The sequence below is a fragment of the Oryx dammah genome, unplaced genomic scaffold (assembly GCF_014754425.2).
Source record: "Oryx dammah isolate SB20612 unplaced genomic scaffold, SCBI_Odam_1.1 HiC_scaffold_17, whole genome shotgun sequence".
In the NCBI taxonomy this organism is placed as follows: Eukaryota; Metazoa; Chordata; class Mammalia; order Artiodactyla; family Bovidae; genus Oryx; species Oryx dammah.
Window position 1 is genome coordinate 1,374,839 of NW_024070201.1, and position 20,833 is coordinate 1,395,671.

At 38.8% G+C, this 20,833-nt stretch overlaps 1 protein-coding gene across 1 annotated transcript in view; it reads left to right on the top strand.

The window, feature by feature from the left end:
* Positions 1–3: 3 nt before the first annotated feature.
* Positions 4–20,833, top strand: part of KBTBD3 (kelch repeat and BTB domain containing 3) — a 70,295-nt gene continuing 49,465 nt past the window's right edge. The window contains exon 1 of the mRNA XM_040257817.1: positions 4–117. The gene's annotated coding sequence lies outside the window, so the exon portion shown is untranslated. The remainder of the gene's footprint in view (positions 118–20,833) is intronic.

The window sequence follows — 20,833 nt, forward strand, 5'->3', positions numbered from 1 at the left end:
CGTACCGGCCGTCGCTCAGACTTGAAGAAGAGGTAGCGCGACAGCGGCGGGAGCCAATCGCAGCCAGGCCTCGGGAGCGGAGAGGCCGGGCTGGAGACTTCGGAGACCGCGGTGCAGGTGGGTGATCGCGGGGCGCCTGGGGAGCGTCGGGGGCCCGCCTCGTTCCCGGGCCAGGGCCGGCCTTGTCATTCGCAGAGAGGAGGGCTCTCTGGCCTCGGCCGCCCATGCCGCTCGTCCTGCGCCAGGGCGAGGGGGCTTCCGTGACAGAGGGCGCCTCGGGGCGCCTCGGGAGTTGTTTCCCGGGCCCCGGGTTGCCTCCCCCAACACCCAACTCCGGAGGCCTGAGCGCCCCGAGGCCCTTCCGGCCCTGTGCCCGCCCCGGCCCCCGAGCCCTGCCTCACTCCTCCTGGAGCGGCGCGGCCCCCGCCTGAAGGCGAGACTTCGGGCGAGCCGCGGAGCCGTGCCGAGGCCGTCAAGGGAGCCAGGGGCTGTTTCTGCGGTTGTCAAGCCCGGGCCGGAGCCCTGGGGAGAAAAGTGAGGTTTCTGTTGTTGAGGCGTCGGTGGTTCCGTTGTTATTACGGGTCCTGGCTCGGAAAGCTGCGGAACCAAGTTAAATAGTTTCAGTAGCCCTTCATAGTTGCTCTGCGCCTTTGCTCAGTTGTTTGTGATCAAAGATCTTGCGGGTTTGGGGCCAGGGAACAGTTGAGATCTGTAGATGAATATAAATGCCCATCTTTGAGATTAAATGCCACGCTGTGTGATTCAGCCGATTCCCTTCTTCCTTTGGCTGCCAGAGAATATTAACTAAAGGCCAGCAGTAGCACTTAACAGTTACCTGCGGCTTACTTCCGTCTTTTTAAAAATGGGTTCTATTCTATTTTCATTTATATTTATTTCTGTTAACTTTTCGTGATATCATCCCCCTCCAATCATTTACAACTAATTGGGATCTTGAACACAAGCAAACACAAATCCTCAAAGGGCTTTAGAATTAATTACTCGCTTCACATATCAATTTAGCCAATACTAAAAACGTGTCAGGTGCTTTATCTGCTTACAGTCTGGCAAAGAAGATGAAACATGTACAAAAAAGTACAGAAAGAGAAAATGTAAAGATATGTAAAGTATGAAGTGCTCATACCCATACCGGCAATGATTGTTACTAATTTCTCTACTTTTAACGTTATGTAGCCAAGCATCATATTAAAACTTTTCCATTCTTGTTTATTTGAACTTCTACAATTTTGGTATATTTATGTTTCTGTTTGTAAACCTCTTATATGTTGATTATCTCACGTGTTTTATGCAGTAATTTCTACTGATGCAGAAACTGAGATGAGAAAGAGAATTTATGGGATTACTTAAACTCAGATTTAGAAATTTATGGTCTACCCTTTTACTATTCAACTAAGCTCTGTGTATTCAATCTATGGAGCCCAATGTAGGCAGGTAATGTAGTGGTTATTTGTATTTGTTCTCTCAGAATATTCTCCGCAACTTCCACCATCACCTTCCTTGTTTTTCTTTGTCATTCAGGTCTCAAATGTCATACCAAAGAGAATGTTTCCATGGAACATGTATAAAAAGCTCACTCTTCCCATTCCCTAACTCCCAGCCCTGAGCCTTACCTTAGTCGACACTAATCCCCTTCCCCATCTACCTTTAAAATTCTTACTTGTCCTTGAAGGCTTAGCTCAAATCTAAAGGACTACCACAGTGTACTAAATATATATATATTTATACATATACACATATAGTCTATACTATTCGTTTGACAATTATTCTAGTACTATTTTATGACATCTCTTCTGTTGGCCTGAATTATTTATATGTGTGTTATCTTGCAAATTAGAATATAAACTGCTCAAGGGGGATTTCCTGTGTATCTTGTCCTTTACAAATAGTTTACTTCAGCAAATGTTTCTGATGAACTTTTAATAGACTTTACTCTTCATAAGCCAATACTGATACTTATATTCTACCTTTACTTTTTTCTTAAAGACATGTAAAAGTGTGCAGTTAATAGCTTGCGTAATTATATGCAATAAACCCAAAAATGTATTGCAGTATTTTTTACTGCATTGGCTAGGGGAAAAAAAGGACTAAAGCTTCTGAAAGCATTCATCTTGCCAGATCCTGATCTGTGGCTTCTTAGGATTATGAGAGACTTGTGTTCTATTTTCAGTTCTATCACCAGTTATCTTTGTGACTTTGGGTAAATCACATAACCTCTCCCAAGTATCAGTTTTAGTAGAAAAGTATCAAGTGAAATCCATCTCTAAAATTCGGTGCTTTTTTTTTTTTTTTTTAGTTAGTGTTCATTAGTTTTTTATTCTGTTGCAAAATCTTGATTTCCCCTATTCCTTTAATTCCTGTATCCGATCTGTCCCAAAGTTCTGTTGGTTCTATTTCTAAAATAGAGCTAAAATCTATTTCTAATCTCTAGTCTAAACCACTGTCATTTCTAACCTGAAATACTGATTAGTTTTCTATCTTGTTCAGGAAAGGGAAACATTCTCTTCCTGTGTCTGTTCTCCATGACAAGCACTCCTGAACCAGTCTTCAGAGCTAAGTTTATAAGGCCATGCTATTAAGCACAGTGCTGTAGGCCTCTTTATTTAAGCTAAGGAGAGAGGAAACCTGAAAAGTGTTGTGGCACAGAAAAGAAGGGGGAACTAGTTAACAATGTGAACACTTCTGAGAGGTTATAAAATGAGGGGAGAGAAGTTAGCATTTGACTGCAAGTTGAAAGTGTGGTGACATTGACATAAACAGTTTATTTTCATTTTTATTTGTATTATTTATTGAAGTATAGGTGGCTTACAGTGTTTCGAGTATACAGCCAAATGATTACATTATATATATGTATATATATATAAATGAGACTTTGAAATATAGTGCCCTGTAGTACACAGTAGGTCCTTGTTTATTTTATATATGTAGTGTGTATCCTTTTTTTTTTTTTTTTTAGTGTGTATCCTTTAATTCCCAGGTCTCAGTTTATCTCTTCCCCTATTTCCCTTTTGGTAACCATCAGTTATTTTTCTATGTCTGTGAGCTTATTTCTGTTTTTAAAGTTAAGTTTATTTGTATCATTTTTTAGATTCCACATAATAAGTGATATCATATGATATTTATCTTTCTGTGTCTGATTTATTTCACTTAGTGTGATAATCTCTAGGTCCATCCATGTTGCTGCAAATGGTATTATTTCATTCTTTTAAATGGCCAAGTAATATTGCATTTATATATGTATATCACATCTTTATCCATTCATATGCTGATGGGCATTAAGGTTTCTTTGTTGTCTTGGCTATAGTTAATAGTGCTGCTGTGAACATAGGGTGCATGTATCTTTTCTAATTAGACTTTTCTTCTTTCTTGAATATATGCTCAGGAGTGGGATTGCTTGATCGTGTGGTAATTCTGTTTTGTTTTTAAGAAGCCTTCATACTGTTCTCCGTAGTGGCTGTACCAGTTTATATTGCTACCAACAGTGTAGGAGAGTTCCCTTTTCTCCACACACTCTGTAGCATTTATTTGTAGATTTTTTTGATGATGGCCATTCTGACTCATGTAAAGTGGTACCTCATTGTAGTTTTGATTTGCATTTTCCTTATAATGAATGACGTTGAGCATCTTACTATGTGCCTCTTGGCCATCTGTGTGTCTTCTTTGGAGAAATGTCTGTTTAGGTCTTCTGTCTATTTTATGATTAGGTTGTTATTTTTGATATTGTGTTGTATAAGCTGTTTGTATATTTTGGGAATTAAGACTTTGTTGACTGCACTGTTTGCAAATATTTTCTCCCATTCTGAAGGTTGTCTTTTTTATTTGTTTATGATTTCTTTTTCTGTGCAAGAGATTTTAAGTTTAATTAGGTCCTATTTGTTTATTTTTGCTTTTATTTCCAATATTCTAGGGGAGAGATACAAAAAATGTTGCTGGGATTTATGTCAAAGAGTTTGCTTTCCTCTAGGAGTTTTATAATATTGGGTTTTGCATTTAGATATTTAATCCATTTTGAGTTTTTTTTTTTTTTTCTGTATATGTGTTAAAGATTATTCTAATTTTATTCTTTTACCTGTAGCTGTCCACTATTCTCAGCAGCTCTTATTGAAGAGACTATCTTCTCTGTTGTGTTGTAATTGATTGACTATAAGTGTGTGGGTTTATTTCTGGGCTTACTAACCTTTTGCACTGATCTGTGTGTGTGTGTGTGTGCCAAATTTTTGGTTCAGTGACATGAGCAATGTTAATAGAGTGAAAGAGAAGAACCTGATTGTCGTGGGTTGAGATAATAACTGGTTGCAAAGTTACTGCAGACAGTTCTTTAAATAATTTTTTTCTGGGAATAAAAGAATAGGAAGATAGCTAGCAGAGAGTGCAATGTCAAATGGTAAGATTTTTGTTTGATGTTTGTTTAAACATGGGAGATAGTAAAACTTGTATACTGATAGAAAATGTTCAGTAGAGTGGGAGAAATTGTGGATGTATGAGTTAATATGTGTGTTCACCACTCAGAAGTGCACTCCACAGTGGAGGACCTTGTCTCTAATATTTTTGACTCTGTGTCCAATCTCTGGAATAGTGCTTACTACAATAATAGTTACTTCATAAGTATTAAATATTTGTTGAATAAATGAATAATTTAGACTATTTGTCTTCTTTCAATTCATTCTTTAAAAAATTTTTTTTTATTATTTACACATCAGCCAGATGGATTATTTTTTAAAAAAAAATCGGATTATGTCCCTGTCTAGTTCAGTCTTCCATAAATCCAGTAGGAAGTCAAGAAACACCTGAAGTAACAGGCAAATTTGGCCTTGGAGTACAGAATGAAGCAGGGCAAAGGCTAATAGAGTTTTGTCAAGAGAATGCACTAGTCATAGCAAACACCCTCTTCCAACAGCACAAGAAGAGACTCTACATATGGACATCACCAGATGGTCAACACCAAAATCAGATTAATTATATTCTTTGCAACCAAAGATGGAGAAGCTCTATACAGTCAGCAAAAACAAGACTGGGAGCTGACTGTGGCTCAGATCAAGAACTCCTTATTGTCAAATTCAGACTTAAATTGAAGAAGGTAGGGGAAACCACTAGAGCATTCAGGTATGACCTAAATCAATTCCCTTATGATTATACAGTGGAAGTGATGAGTATATTTAAGGGACTAGATATGATAGACAGAGTACCTGATGAACTATGGATGGAGGTTCATGATATTGTACAGGAGACAGGGATCAAGACCATCCCCAAGAAAAATAAATGCAAAAAAGCAAAATGGCTGTCTGGGGAGGCCTTACAAATAGCTGTGTAAAGAGGGGAAGCAAAAAGCAGAGGAGAAAAGGAAAGATATACCCATTTGAATGCAGAGTTCCAAAGAATAGCAAGGTGAGATAAGAAAGCCTTCCTCAGTGATCAATGCAAAGAAATAGAGGAAAACAATAGAATGGGAAACACTAGAGAACTTTTCAAGAAAATTAGAGATACCAAGGGAACATTTCATGCAAAGATGGGCTCAATAAAGAACAGTAATGGTATGGAACTAACAGAAGCAGAAGATATTAGAAGAGGTGGCAAGAATACACGGAAGAACTGTACAAAAATGATCTTCACAACCCAGATAATCACAATGGTGTGATCACTCACCCAGAGCTAGACATCCTGGAATGTGAAGTCAAGTGGGCCTTAGAAAGCATCACTATGAACAAAGCTAGTGGAGATGATGGAATTCCAGGTGAGCTATTTCAAATCCTGAGAGATGATGCTGTGAAAGTGTTGCACTCAATATGCCAGCAAATTTGGAAAACAGCAGTGGCCACAGGACTGGAAAAGGTCCGTTTTCATTCCAATCCCAAAGAAAGGGAATGCCAAAGAATGCTCAGACTACCACACAATTGTACTCATCTCACACACTAGTAAAGTAATGCTCAAAATTCTCCAAGCCAGGCTTCACCAATACGTGAACTGTGAACTTCAGATGTTCAAGCTGGATTTAGAAAAGACAGAGGAACCAGAGATCAAATTGCCAACGTCCACTGGATCATTGAAAAAGCAAGAGAGTTCCAGAAAAGCATCTATTTCTGCATTATTGACTATGCCAAAGCCTTTGACTGTGGATCACAACAAACTGTGAAACATTCTTCAAGACATGGGAATACCAGACCACCTGACCTGCCTCTTGAGAAATCTGTATGCAGGTGAGGAAGCAACAGTTAGAACTGGACATGGAACAACAGACTGATTCCAAATAGGGAAAGGAGTATGTAAAGGCTGTATATTGTCACCCTGTTTATTTAACTTCTATTCAGAGTACATCATGAGAAATGCTGGACTGGAAGAAACACAAGCTGGAATCAAGATTGCCAGGAGAAATCTCAATAACCTCAGCTTTACAAATGACACCACCTTTATGGCAGAAAGCAAAGAAGAGCTAAAGAGCCTCTTGATGAAAGTGAAAGAGGAGAGTGAAAAAGTTGGCGTAAAGCTCAACATTCAGAAAACTAAGATCATGGCATCAGGTCCCATCAGTTCATGGCAAATAGATGGGGAAACAGGGGCAGACTTTATTTTTGGGGGCTCCAAAAATCACTGCAGAAGGTGACTGCAGCCATGAAATTAAAAGACACTTGCTCCTTGGAAGAAAAGCTCTGACCAACCTAGATAGCATAGTAATAATCAGAGACATTACTTTGCCAACAAAGGTCTGTTTAGTCAAGGCTATGGTTTTTCCAGTAGTGATGTATGGATGTGAGAGTTGGACTATAAAGAAAGCTGAGTGCCGAAGAATTAATGCTTTTGAACTGTGGTGTTGTAGAAGACTCTTGAGAGTCCCTTGGGCTGCAAGGAGATCCAACCAGTCCATCCTAAAAGAGATCAGTCCTGAGTGTTAATTGAAGGGACTGATGTTGAACCTGAAACTTGGGTACTTTGGCTTTCTGATGGGAAGAGCTGACTCATTTGAAAAGACTGATGCTGGGAAAGTTTGAAGGCAGGAGTAGAAGGGGACAACAGAGGATGAGATGGTTGGATGGCATCACTGACTCAATGGACATGGGTTTGAGTAAGCTCCGGGAGTTGGTGATGGACAGGGAGGCCTGGCGTGCTGCAGTCCATGGGGTTGCAATGAGTCAGACACAACTGAGCGACATAACTGAAATCCAGCTGCACTTAGAATAAAATTCCAGTTCCTTGCATCTTACAAGATCCTGCACTAGGTAACACCAGCCTTCTGTAGGCCTGTCTCTCCAACATTCTTGCTGTCATTAACTACACTCCAACAATGCTGGCCTTATGTCATATTCTAAAACTGAAGGACCCTTTCCCACTTTAGGGGTTAATACATAATTTCTCTCACCACCCCTTCTTATTTTTCAGATGTTAACTTATGACACCAGCTCAGGAAGGCTCTCCCTGAAATTATAGTGGATTGAAAGCATGTTCTCTGGAGCCAAACTTTCTGGGTTTATAGCCCATCTCTGCTTACTTGCTATCTATTATTATTTTCAAGATTTTGTTTCAAGACACTGTGAAACCATTTTTCACATTTTAATTCACATACATAGGTAATGACAAATACGTCATGACTTCTGCCCGACAGAAGTGATTATAAGATCTATATCAATTTCAGGTATGTTAAGCCTCATATTCTCTGGGTCTATAAAATAGAGATAATAGTAGTATCTATTTTATAGTAGTTGTTTTGGAGATTAAAGAGTATGTAAAGATGTAGTTACAGAGTCTGGTACAGAGTAAGGTTATGTAAGTTTTCGCTGTTACCATTGCATTATCTGCAACTGAATACCATCCACTGTTCATTTTTATTTTCTTTTTCCAGTTGTTTCTTCACAGAGTTTATTATAATTTATAATTTGTCAATCTTTTCTATATACTAAACATCAGGAAAGCAGCGATCATGTCTACCTTTATTCTCCTTGCTATCTCCAGTGTGTAATTCAGTACCTGGCATATAGTTAGCACTCTGTAATAAATATTGAAATAGAATAGCTAGAAATGTCAGTGACCAAACTTCTGTCAGTGGGAGACTTAAAGAAATCAGAGACTACATCAGTCATAGCACAGCTTTAGTTTAATATTCCCCTTCTATCAATTTGCATATGTTCCTTTGTTGTTACTTAATATCAAAGGCTTAGTTATTAGGCTTGGTGCCTGTACTTTTAGTGACTAAATTTTTTAAAATCAAATTTTAATGGAAGACATTAAAAGAACAAAAGTGAAATTTTGAAAATTGATTCAGTGTTTTCAGCAGGAAGGTGAAGAGAAAAATGCCATTTAACTATGACACAGCTTTTCATGACTTGGAAGTTTTCATTCTTATGGCAAGCCCTTTTAAAAATAACCGTATATCAACCTTGTACACACATTTTAAAAAGTAAGCAAAATTAATTTGCTGAGATACTCACATTCAGAGTCTTAACTCTTCTGTTCACCTTCAACTTAAAGTTGCAGTGTCCAAGTTTTTCTATATAATATTGTTCTCTGTTACCAGGAACATTAGTGGTTTATCATTTTTTAAACAAAATCAGTGTCCATTTTTATCTTCATGGTTTTCTTCCAAGACTGATACACATCTTTCACATTTTGATGCACATAACACATGTAATAACAAATATGTTATGACTGCTGTTTAACTAAAGTGGTTATTAGATACATTTCTATCAATTTCAGATGTGTTAAGTATGAAAAATTGTGTCTTAAAATTAGTGAAGTATGATATTGAATTTATAGAATATTTTGGAAAAAAAGAATTGCCTACAAATCTTTTACCCAGATTTAAGAATTGTTTAACATTTAATAATGTTTATTGCTAAGTGTACATTATTATTGATTTTGACCATTAATATTTATATACCACTTGAAAACATTAATATTAATGTCATTTAAGCATCACTTCAGTACAGTGTAATTTAGTGTGTCCATTTTGCAGTTAAGGAAGCCAGAGCCTTAAAGAGCATCAGTAGGGGTCACTAGTCAGTGATGCATCATCTGGGACCCTATTCCTTCACCTCTCAATCCCAGGTGGTTTGCCATTTGCAAAATACACTAATATTAGGAGTGAAAGTAAAAGTCACTCCGTCGTGTCCGACTCTGTGATCCCATGGACTGCAGCCCACCATTCTCCTCTGTCCATGGGATTCTCCAGGCCAGAATACTCAATGGGTAACTGTTCCCTTCTCCAGGGGATCTTCCCAACCCAGGGACTGAACCCGGGTCTCCCATATACAGGTGGATTCAGGCTTCCCTGGTGGCTCAGTTGGTTAAAGAATCTGCCTGCAATATGGGAGACCTGGGTTGGGAAGATCCCCTGGAGGAGGGCATGGCAACCCACTCCAGTATGTTGGCCTGGAGAATTCCATGGACTGTATAGTCCATGAGGTTGCAAAGAGTCAGACACGACTGAGCAACTTTCACTTCCTTTTACCCCCTGATCTACCAGGGGAGCCTTGTATTATTAGAGACTTACTCAAACCAAATTTAAGAATAGAAAGTTTCAGCTTCTTGGATTTATCCTTGGATTTTACCTGTTTCACTCATGATAGTGTATATATGTCAATGCTACTTTCTCAATTTGTCCTACATTTTCCTTCCCCCACTGTGTCCACAGACCATTCTCAATGTCGGGGTTGGCATTTATTCTCCGTAAATAGGTTCATCAGTACTATTTTCTAGATTCCATATGTATGTTTTTTTTTTCATATGTATGTTTTAATATACATTTTTTGTTTTTCTATGACTTACATTACTCTGTGTAACATGCCTTCATCCACCTCACTACTTCTAACTCAAATTCCTTCCTTTTTATGGCTGAGTTTGGGCTTCCCTGGTGGCTCAGCTGGTAACGATTCCGCCTGCAATGTGGGAGACCTAGGTTCGATCCCTGGGTTGCGAAAATCCCCTGGAAAAGGGAATGGCTACCCACTCCAGTGTTTTGGCTTGGAGAATTCCATGGAGTATATAGTCCATGGGGTCACAAAGAGTTGGACTCGACTGAGCAACTTTCACTCACTCACTCATTCCATGGTGTATATGTACTACAATTTATCCATTCATTTGTTGATGGACATCTAGATTGATTTCCGTGTCTTGGCCATTGTAAATAAGTGCTGTGTGAACATTAGGGTGCATGTGTCTTTTTGAATTGTGGTTTTTTAAGGGTATATGCTCAGTATTGAGATTGCTGGGTCATATGGTATTTGTATTGCTAGTTTTTTAAGAAATTTCCATACTGTTCTCCATAGTGGCTATACCACTTTCAGTTCAGTTCAGTTCAGTTCAGTCACTCAGTCGTGTCCGACTCTTTGTGACCCACTGAATCGCAGCACGCCAGGCCTTCCTGTTCATCACCATCTCCCGGAGTTCACTCAGATTCACGTCCATCGAGTCCGTGATGCCATCCAGCCATCTCATCCTCTGTCATCCCCTTCTCCTCCTGCCCCCAATCCCTCCCAGCACCAAAGTCTTTTCCAATGAGTCAACTCTTCGCGTGAGGTGGCCAAAGTATTGGAATTTCAGCTTTAGCATCATTTCTTCCAAAGAAATCTCAGGGTTGATCTTCAGAATGGACTGGTTGGATCTCCTTGCAGTCCAAGGGACTCTCAAGAGTCTTCTCCAACACCACAGTTCAAAAGCATCAGTTCTTTGGCGCTCAGCCTTCTTCACAGTCCAACTCTCACATCCATACATGACCACAGGAAAAACCATAGCCTTGACTAGACAGACCTTAGTCGGCAAAGTAATGTCTCTGTTTTTGAATATACTATCCAGGTTGGTCATAACTTTCCTTCCACGGAGTAAGCGTCTTTTAATTTCATGGCTGCAGTCACCATCTGTAGTGATTTTGGAGCCCCCCAAAATAAAGTCTGACACTGTTCCACTGTTTCCCCATCTATTTCCCATGAAGTGATGGGATCAGATGCCATGATCTTCGTTTTCTGAATGTTGAGCTTTAAGCCAACTTTTTCACTCTCCTCTTTCACTTTCATCAAGAGGCTTTTTAGTTCCTCTTCACTTTTTGCCATAAGGGTGGTGTCATCTGCATATCTGAGGTTATTGATATTTCTCCCAGAAATCTTGATTCCAGCTTGTGTTTCTTCCAGTTAAATAAGCAGGGTGACAATATACAGCCTTGACGCACTCCTTTTCCTATTTGGAACCAGTCTGTTCCATGTCCAGTTCTAACTGTTGCTTCCTGACCTGCATACAGATTTCTCAAGAGGCAGGTTAGGTGGTCTGGTATTTCCATCTCTTTCAGAATTTTCTTTCTTTTTTTTTTTCTTCTTTCAGAATTTTCCACAGTTTATTGTGATCCACACAGTCAAAGGCTTTGGCATAGTCAATAAAGCAGAAATAGATGTTTTTCTGGAACTCTCTTGCTTTTTCCATGATCCAGCGGATGTTGGCAAGTTAATCTCTGGTTCCTCTGCCTTTTCTAAAACCAGCTTGCACATCATGGAGTTCACGGTTCACGTATTGCTGAAGCCTGGCTTGGAGAATTTTGAGCATTACTTTACTAGCATGTGAGATGAGTGCAATTGTGCGGTAGTTTGAGCATTCTTGGGCATTGCCTTTCTTTGGGATTGGAATGAAAACTGACCTTTTCCAGTCCTGTGGCCACTGCTTGAGTTTTCCAAATTTGCTGGCATATTGAGTGAAACACTTTCACAGCATCATCTTTCAGGATTTGAAACACTCCACTGGAATTCCATCACCTCCACTAGCTTTGTTCGTAGTGATGCTTTCCAAGGCCCACCTGACTTCACATTCCAAGATGTTTGGCTCTAGACGAGTGATCACACCATCGTGATTATCTGGGTCGTGAAGATCTTTTTTGTACAGTTCTTCCGTGTATTCTTCCACCTCTTCTTAATATCTTTTGCTTCTCTTAGGTCCATACCATTTCTGTCCTTTATTGAGCCACTTTACATACCACTTTACATCCCACCAACAGTGCAGGAGAGTTTCCTTCCTCATCTTCCACTCCAGCATTTATTGTTCGTAGGTTTTTTGATGATGGCCATTGTGACCTGTGTGAGGTGATACCTCATGGTAGTTTTGATTTGCATTTCTCTGATAATGAGCAATGTTGAGCATCTTTTTGTGTGTTTATTAGCCATCTGTATGTTTTCTTTGGAGAAATGTCCGTTTAGGTCTTCTGCTCATTTTTTGATTGGGCTATTTGTTTTTCTGATATTGGTATGTATGAGCTGCTTAAACGTTTTGGAGAATAATCCTTTGTTAGTTGCTTCATTTGCAAATATTTTCTCCCATTATGAGTGTTGTCTTTTAATCTTGTATATTGTTTCCTTGCCTTGCAAAGGCTTTATAGTTTAGTTAGGTCCCATTTGGGGCTTTTCTGGTGACTCAGTGTTGGGATGACCCACAGGGATAGGATGGGGAGGGAGGTGGTAGTGGGGTTCAGGATGGGGAACACATGTACACCTGTGGCTGATTAATGTTGATATATGGCAAAACCACTACAATATTGTAAAGTAATTAGTCTCCAATTAAAATGAATATATATATATAATATATATATATATATATCTGCAGGAAATGGCAAGAGTCATGAGTTCGATCTCTGGTCATGAAGATCAATTTGAGGAAAAAATGGCAACCCACTCCAGCATTCTTGCCTGGAGAATCCCATGGACAGAGGATTCTAGTGGGCTATATCCCATAGGGTCACAAAGAGTCAACTACACTGACACCACTGAACATTCATGCCAGTCCTGTTTGTTTATTTTTGTTTTTATTTCCCTTACTTTAAGAGGTGGTTCAAGGAGGATCTTATGTCAAAGACTGTTCTACCTATGTTTTCCTCTAAGAGCTTTATAAGTTGCTAGCCTAACATTTGAGTCTTTAATCCATTTCAAGTTTATTTTTGTGTATGGTAGTAGAAAGTGTTCTTTTCATTCTTTTATATGTGGCTGTCCAGTTTTCCCAGCACTGCTTATTGAAGAGGCTGTCTTTTCTCCATTGTATAGTCTCCTTTGTCAAAAATAAGGTGCCCATAGGTATGTGGGTTTATCTCTGGGCTTTCTTTCTTGTCCCATTGGTTTGTATTTCTGTTTTTGTGCTGGTACCATACTCTTGATGACTATAGCTTTATAGTATAGTCTGAAGTCAGCAAGGTTGATTTCTCCAGCTCTGGTTTTCTTAAGATTGCTTTGGCTATTTGGGGGTCTTTTATTTTTCCAAATCATGAATTTTTTTGTTCCAGTACTGTGAAAAATTACATTGGTAGTTTGATAGGGATAACATTGAGTCTGGAGATTGCTTTGAGTAGTATAGTCATTTTCACAATGTTTTTCCAGTTCAAGAACATGGTATATCACTCGATCTGTTTGTGTTCTCTTTGGTTGCTTTTATCTGTATCTTATAGTTTTCTGCATACAGGTATTTTGTCTCTTTAGGTTGGTTTATTCCTAGCTATTTTATTCTTTTTGTTGCAATGGTGAATGGAATTGTTTCCTTAATTTCTCTTTTTGATTTTTCATTGTTAGTGTATAGGAATCTAATGGATTTCTGTATATTAATTTTATATCCTCTGACTTTACTGTATTCATTGATTAGCTCTAGTAATTTTCTAGAAGGAGAAGGCAATGGCAACCCACTCCAGTACTCTTGCCTGGAAAATCCCATGGATAGAGGAGCCTGGTAGGCTGCAGTCCATGGTGTCACTAAGAATCGGGCACGACTGAGTGACTTCACTTTCACTTTTCACTTTCACGCATTGGAGAAGGAAATGGCAACCCACTCCAGTGTTCTTGCCTGGAGAATCCCAGAGACAGAGGAGCCTAGTGGGCTGCCGTCTATGGGGTTGCACAGAGTCAGACATGACTGAAACAACTTAGCAGCAGTAGCAGCAGTAATTTTCTGGTGGCATCTTTAGTGTTCTATATATAGTATTATGTCATCTACAAACAGTGAGAATTTTACTTTTTCTTTTCCAATCTCTACTCCTTTTATTTCTTGTTCTTCTCTGCTATAGCTAGGACTTCCAAAACTATATTGAATAATAGTGTTAAGAATGAACACCCTTAATCATGTTCCTGATCTTAAAACGTTTTCAGTTTTTCACCATTGAGAATAATGTTTTTCTGTGGGTTACTTGTTCAGTTTAGTTCAGTCGCTCAGTCGTGTCTGACTCTTTGCGACCCCATGAATCGCAGCACGCCAGGCCTTCCTGTCCATCACCAACTCCCGGAGTTCACTTGGACTCAATCGAGTCCGTGATGCCATCCAGCCATCTCATCCTCTCATCCCCTTCTCCTCCTGCCCCCAATCCCTCCCAGCATCAGAGTCTTTTCCAATGAGTCAGCTCTTCACATGAGGTGGCCAGAGTACTGGAGTTTTAGCTTTAGCATCATTCCTTCCAAAGAAATCCCAGGGCTGATCTCCTTTAGAATGGACTGGTTGGATCTCCTTGCAGTCCAAGGGACTCTCAAGAGTCTTCTCCAACACCACAGTTCAAAAGCATCAATTCTTTGGCTTTCAGCTTTCTTCACAGTCCGACTCTCGTATCCATACATGATCACTGGAAAAACCATAGCCTTGACTAGATGGACCTTTGTTGGCAAACTAATGTCTCTGCTTTTCAATATGTTATCTAGGTTGGTCATAACTTTTCTTTCAAGGAGTAAGCGTCTTTTAATTTCATGGCTGCAGTCACTTGTGCATAACCTTTACTGTGTTGAGGTATGTTCCTTTCTTATCCACATTCTGGAGAATTTTTTATAATTATATTTATTTTAAATTGATTGATTGCTTTCCAATATTAGTTTAATTTCTCTCATACATCAATATGAATTAACTGTAAGTGTACATATGTCTCCTCCCTCTTGAACCTTCCTCCCACCTCCCAACCTTTCCCACCCCTCTAGGTTGCCACATAGCCCCAGTGTGAATTCCCTGAGTCATATAGGAAATTCCCTTTGGCTGTCTGTTTTACATATGTTAGTGTATGTGCCTCCATGCTGCTATCTCCATTCATCTTGCTGTCTCCTTCTTCTCTCCTGCCCTTGTCCATAAATCTTTTCTCTGTGTTTTCTCCATTGCTGCCCTGCAAATAGGTTCATTATTACCATCTTTCTAGATTTCATAAATATGCATTAATATATGATATTTGTTTTTCTGACTGACTTCAATCTGTGTAATAGGCTCTAGGTTCATCTACATCATTAGAACTGACTCAGATGTGTTCCTTTTTATGGCTGAGTGGTATTCTATTGTATATAGGTACCACAGTTTCTTGATCCATTCATCTGTTAGTGGACATCTAGGTTGCTTCCGTGTCCTAGCTATAGTAAATGGCACTACAGTGAACATTGGGGTACATGTGTCTTTTTCAGTTTTTGATTCCTCAGGGTATATGCCGAAAAGTGGTATTGCTAGGTTATATGATAGTTGTATTCCTGATTTTCTAAGGAATCTCCATGCTGTCTTCCATCATGACTTTGTCAATTCATATTCCCAGTAGCAGTGCACGAGGGTTTCCTTTTCTCCACACCTTCTCAGCACTTGTTTGTGGACTTTTTGATGATGGCAGTTCTGACTCGTGTGAGGTGATAGCTCACTGTAGTTTTGATTTATATTTCTCTAATAATGAGTGATGTTGAGCATCTCTTCATGTGTTTATTAGCCATCCATGTATTTTTGGAGAAATGTCTGTTTAGGTCTTTTGCCCACTTTTTGATTAGATTGTTTCTCTGGCATTGAGTTGTATGAACTGTTTGTATATTTTGGAGATTAATCCTTTGTCAGTTGTTTCATTTGCTATTATTTTCTTCCATTCTGAGGGTTATCTTTTCACCTTTACAGTTTCCTTTGCTGTGCAAAAGCTTTTAAGTTTAATTTGGTCCCACTTGTTTATTTTTGTTTTTATTTCCATTGTTCTAGGAGTTGGTTCATAGAGGATCTTGTTATGATTTATGTCATGCAGTGTTCTGCCTATGTTTTCTTCCAAGAGTTTTATTTTTTTTCCAAGAGTTTTATAGTTTCTATAATTTCTATAAAACTATAGTTTTATAGTTCACATTTAGGTTTAATCCTTTTCAAGTTTATCTTTGTGTATGGTGTTAGGAAGTGTTCTAATTTCATTCTTCTACACGTTGTTGTCCAGTTCTCCCAGCACCACTTATTGAAGAAGCTATCTTTTTCCCCACTGTAAATTCTTAACTCTTTTGTCAAAGATAAGGTGCCCCTAGGTACATGGGTTTGTCTCTGGGCTTTCTATCTTGTTCAGTTGGTTGTGTGCCACTACTATACTGTCTTGATGACTGTAGGTTTGTAGTGTAGTCTGAAATCAGGTAAGTGATTCCTTCAACTCCATTCTTCTTTCTCAAGATTGCTTTGGCTATTTGGGGTCTTTTGTGTTTCCATACAAACTGTGAGATTTTTTTCTTCTAGTTGTGTGACAAATGCCATTGGTAATTTGATTGGGATTGCCTTGAATCTGTTGATTGCATTTGGTGGTTCAGTCATTTTCACAATATTGATTCTTCTAAGCCAGGATCATGGAATATTCCTCTATTTATATCATCCTTGATTTCTTTCATCAGTGTCTTACAGTTTTCTGAATACAGTTCTTTTGTCTCCTTAGGTAGATTTATTTCTAGGTATTTTATTCTTTTTGTTGCAATGGTAAATGTGATTGATTTGTTAATTTCTCTTTCTGATTTTTCATTGTTAGTATATAGGAATGCATGTGTTTTCTGTGTATTGATTTTGTATCCTGCAACTGTACCATATTCACTGATTATCTCTAGTAATTTTCTGATAGTATCTTTAGGGTTTCTTATGTACAGTGTCATGTTATCTGCAAATAGAGTTTTATTTCTTCCTTTCTAGTCTGGATTCCTTTTCTTTCTTTTTCTTCTCTGATTGCTGTAGGTAGGACATCCAAAACTATGTTGAATAACAGGGCACCCTATCTCACAAGTGGGCACCTGTGTCTTGTTTCTGATCTTAAAGTGAATGCTTTTAGTTTCTCACCATTGAGAATCATGTTTGCTGTTGGTTTGCTGTAAATGGCCTTTATTTTTATGGTAGATTCCTTCTGTGCCCATTTTTGGGAAGAGTTTATTTTAACATGCATGGGTACTGAATTTTGCAAAAGCTTTTTCTGCCTTTATTGAGATTATCATATGGTTTTATCTTTCAGTTTGTTAATATGGTGTATCACATTGATTGATTTGTGTGTATTGAGGAATCCTTGCATTCCTGAGATAAACCCCACTTGATACGGGGATATCTGATGCTTTTAATATGTTGTTGATTCTGTTTGCTAGTATTTTGCTGAGAATTTTTGTATCAATGTTTATTAGTTATTGACTTCCCAGGTGACACAGTGGTAAAATAATCTACTTGCCATTACAGGAGACTCAGAATCACAGATTCAATCTCCAGGACAGGCAGAACCCTTGGAGTAGGAAATGGGAAACCACTCTAGTATTCTAGCCTGGAAAATTCCATGGACCGAGGAGCTTGGTGGGCTACAGTTCATGGGATGGCAAAGAGTCGGACCTGAAAGCATGCATGCAGCACATGTCATCAGTGATACTGGCCTGTAATTTTCTTTTTTTTGTGTATGTTTGTCATGTTTTGGTATCAGGGTGATGGTGGCTTCATAGAAGGAGTTTGGGAGTCTTCCTTCCTTTGCAGATTTCTGGAAGAGTTTCAGCAGCATATGGGTTAGCTCTTCTCTAAACTTTTGATAAAAATTGCCTTTGAAGCTATCTGGCACGGGGCTTTTGTTGGAAGATTTTTTTATTAGAGTTTTGATTTCAGTGTTTGTGATTGGTGTGTTCATTTTTTCTGTTTCTTCCTGGCTCACTCTTGAAAGGTTGTACTTTTCATAGAATTCATCCATTTCTTCCAGCTTGTCCATTTTATTGGCATATAGTTGCTCATAGTGGTGTTTTATAATCCTTTATATTTCTTTATTGTCTGTTATAACTTTTCCTTTTTCTATTTTATTGATTTGGGTTTTCTCCTTTTTTTTTTTTTTCCTTGATGAGTCTGGCTAACAGACTTAGCAAGAGTCTGTCAGTTTTGCTTATCTTCTCAAAAACCTAGCTTTTAGTTTCACTGATTTTTCCTATTGCCTTCTTCATTTCTTTTTCGTTTATTTCTGATCTGATCTTTATAATTTCTTTCCTTCTAACAACTTTGGTTTTATTTATTTTTTGTTGTTGTTCTTATTTTTCTAGTTGCTTAAATGTAAAATTAGATTGTTTATTTGATGTTTTTCTTGTTTCTTGAGCTAGGATTATATTGCTATAAATTTCCCCCATAGCACTGGTTTTACTGATTCCAGTAGATTTTGAGTTGTTGTGTTTTCCTTTTTCGCTTTTCCCTCTTTGAGATCTTCAGTGAACTCGTGGTTATTTAGAAGCATATTGTTTAGCCTCCCTGTGTTTGTGATTTTTTTTTTACAGTTTTTTCTTGTAGTGCATATCTAATCTTACAGCATTGTGGTTAAAAAAAATGCTTGATATATTTTTAGTTTTACTTTTTTTAAACTTCGTTAGTTAAGTTGCTCAGTCGTGTCCGACTCTTTGTGACCCCATGAACTGGAGCCCATCAGGCTCCTCCATCCATGGAATTCTCCAGGCAAGAATACTGGAGTGGCTAATTTGTGACCCCAAGATGTTATCTTTCCTGGATTTTCCAACCTAGTAGTATATTCAAAAGCAGAGACATTACTTTGCTGACTAAGGTCCGTCTAGTCAAGGCTATGGTTTTTCCTGTGGTCATGTATGGATGTGAGAGTTGGACTGTGAAGAAGGCTGAACACCGAAGAATTGATGCTTTTGAACTGTGGTGTTGGAGAAGACTGTTGAGAGTGCCTTGGACTGCAAGGAGATCCAACCAGTCCATTGTGAAGGAGATCAGCCCTGGGATTTCTTTGGAAGGAATGATGTTAAAGCTAAAACTCCAGTACTTTGGCCACCTCATGCAAAGAGTTGACTCATTGGAAAAGACTCTGATGCTGGGAAAGATTGAAGATGGGAGGAGAAGGGGACGACAGGATGAGATGGTTGGATGGCATCACCGACTCAATGGACGTGAGTTTGAGTAAACTCTGGGAGTTGGTGATGGACAGGGAGGCCTGGCATGCTACAGTCCATGGGGTCACAAAGAGTCGGACACGACTGAGCGACTGAACTGAACTGAGAGAGAAAAGTGAAATCTACTGTTTTTGGATGAAATGTCCTATAGAAATCAGTCAAGTTCATCTGGCCAAATGTATCATTTAAAACTTGTGTTTCCTTAGTAATTTTTGTGTATGGATGACCTGTCCATTGGTGTGAGTGAGGTTTTAAAGTCTCCTTCTGTTATTATGTTACTGTTGATTTCTCCTTTTATAGTTGTTAGCATTTCCTTAAATATTGAAGTTCTCCTATTTTGGTGCATATATATTTTTGATTGTTATATCTTCTTCCTGGATTAGTCCCTTGATCTTTATGTAGTCTTTCCTTGTCTCCAGTAATGGTCTTTATTTTAAAGTCTGTTTTTGGAGAAGGAAATGGCAGCCCACTCCAGTACTATTGCCTGGAAAACTCCATGGATGGAGGAGCCTGGTAGGCTACAGTCCGTGGGATCGCAAAGAGTCGGACACGACTGAGCGACTCCATACAGTCAAAGGCTTTAGTGTAGTCAGTGAAGCAGAAGTGGATGTTTTTCTGGAATTCCTTTGCTTTTTCTATGATCCAATGGGTGTTGGCAATTTGATCTCTGGCTCCTCTGCCTTTTCTAAATCCAGCTTGTACACCTGGAATTTCTCAGTTCACATACTATTGAAGCCTCGCTTGAAGGATTTTGAGCATTACCTTGCTAGCGTGTGAAATGAGCATAACTGTGTGGTAGTTAGAACATTCTTTGGCATTGCCCTTCTTTGGGATTGGAATGAAAACTGACCTTTTCCAGTCCAACAGACTACCTCCCATTTTTTCATTATCCTTGTTTCCGAATAATAATAAAACCAAAAATAACACCTCAAAAAAAAAAAAAAAAGTCTGTTTTACCTGGTTAGGCTACTCTTAACTTCCTTTTGATTTTCACTTGCATGGAATATATTTTTTAAATTAAACTCCATACTTTGAATCTCTGTGTGTCCCTATGTCTGAAGTGGGTTTCTTGCAGATGGCATACATAGGGTTCTTGTTTCTGTATCCGTTCCAGTCTGTGTCTTTTGCTTGGAGCATTTAATCCATTTACATTTAACTTAATTAGTGATGCAATCACTTAAATGTAATTACCTTAAATGTAAATGGATTAAATGCTCCAAGCAAAAGACACAGACTGGATGAATGGATATAGAAACAAGGTAATTAGTGATATGCATGAAGAAGGAAATGGCAACTCACTCCAGTGTGCTTGCTGGGAGAATACCAGGGACGGCGGAGCCTGGTGGGCTGCCATCTATGGGGTCGCACAGGGTGGGACACAACTGAAGCGACTTATCAGCAGCAGTGATATGCATGGTCCTATTACCACGTATTTTATCGTTTGGGGTTTGTTTTTGTAGGTCTTCTCTTACTCTTGTGTTTCCTTTTTAGAGACGTTCCTTTAATATTTGTCGTAAAGCTAGTTTGGTGGTGCTGAATTCTCTTAACTTTTGCTTCTCTGTAAAGCTTTTGATTTCTCTGTCAGATCTGAATGAGATCCTTCCTCTAAAGGTTTTAGGTGTTTTCTTTTCATTGTTTTAAGTATATCCTGCTACTTCCTTCTTGGACTGCAGACTTTTCTGCTGAAAGAGCAGTCATTAGCTTTATGCGAATCCCCTTGTACATTATTGTTG